General features: G+C 32.7%; 1 non-coding gene across 1 annotated transcript; it reads right to left on the bottom strand.

Moving 5' to 3' along the window:
• Positions 1–708: 708 nt before the first annotated feature.
• Positions 709–814, bottom strand: LOC131489427 (U6 spliceosomal RNA). Its single transcript, XR_009250549.1, has one exon. It is a non-coding gene; the product is annotated as a U6 spliceosomal RNA (small nuclear RNA).
• Between the last annotated feature and the right edge of the window lie 777 nt (positions 815–1,591).

Genomic DNA, 1,591 nt, shown 5'->3' with positions numbered 1-1,591 from the left:
AGATAGGTCAGATCACAAAGAGGAGGGTGGAATAAAAATTCAATGAGAATGATGACTCTGTTTAAGGTTTTGCAAACAAGCAATCCAATGAATATCTATGAGAATTTAAACATGGTCAGGAACACAACAGGATAGATGTAGATCTGAATTCCTTGCACTGGACCACATAAAGGTGCACCAGAAATTTAATGTTTCAGTCCAACCCACGGGAAATGAGAAATGTATACAATTGTTAGAGCTTTGTGCTGAGTGCTGAGCTTAGACCATTAATTTTGATATGTGGTTGTGTTGGGGCACTTCAGAATCGGCAGTGTAACCATTCCAATGAAGAACTTCCTTGCTTTGCTATACTTATACATTATGTCATATTCTCATTACATATGCATACATATCTATCTATCTATCTATCTATCTATCTATCTATCTATCATCTATCTATCCATCTATCTACCTATCTATCTCTGGGCTTATAGCATGCATGGTGTTTGCTTGCCTTGTGACTTTGATTCCAACCATGCTAAAAGGAACTGATTCAGAAATCTAGAACCACTAAGAAGTCTGCAAAAATAAAAATTCCCACTTTAAAATACTAAAGCTCAAAAAATTCAAAATTATACAGATTTATATGTATATGTACTTAGGTATAGACCAGTATAATCCATGGAAAACATTTTTTTTAATATGTTGCCTTCCCATTAAACTTGATGGCAAAATTTTAAGAACATTGACTTTGCATGTCATCCTTGCGCAGGGGCCATGCTAATCTTCTCTGTATCGTTCCAATTTTTAGTATATGTGCTGCCGAAGCGAGCACTAAGAACATTGACTTTGGATCTAGATTAGGCATGTGTCCCAGCTCCACTACTCACTAACCTTATAATTCTATACAAGTTACTAAAACTTTGTGCTTTTTCTCCCACATAAAATGGAAATGAAAATTGTTCCTATTACATTGGATCACTATGAAGATTAAATAAATAGATGTAAAACATAATATATGATTACATGACGTTATGGATATCTACACATACATACACAAATACATGCATACATATGTGTATCTTAATTAATATGTGTAACATATAAAAATGTCTATGATGTGATTTAAGTATAAAAAAGCACAGGTCAGAATAGTATGCATGGTTGCCAACTATTGTGTTAGAAATGTGGAGAACATAAATGACTTCTTTTGTTTTCAAAAAATCGAACAAAGTGTGTGCCTATAATTAGAAGAAATGAGCATGGAAAAAGGATAGGGATAGAATTTAAAGTTCTATAATAAATCGTATTTTACCATTTTAACTACTAAATATGTACTTTTCACATACTTTAAAAACTAGATTTCATTTAAACACTTTACTAGTTTATAGGGACATACTAAGGGTTGATTATGCTGCCCTGATGACAATGGTACCAAAGATGACTACATATGCTAAATATTTTAATAAGCCTGAGAATGTCATTAAGAAAAAAACCAAATGTTTCCACTCTCAACAAGTGCGAGACACTGAGAATAGAGATGATACAAATGTAAAAAATATGGGACTGGGATAGTATTATTTTAATTGTGATGATACCTTCATATGACTTC

The sequence above is a fragment of the Neofelis nebulosa genome, chromosome 1 (genome assembly GCF_028018385.1).
Source record: "Neofelis nebulosa isolate mNeoNeb1 chromosome 1, mNeoNeb1.pri, whole genome shotgun sequence".
NCBI lineage: Eukaryota > Metazoa > Chordata > Mammalia > Carnivora > Felidae > Neofelis > Neofelis nebulosa.
Note: the sequence above shows the minus strand (reverse complement) of the source record. Positions and strands in the feature narration are given on the sequence as shown.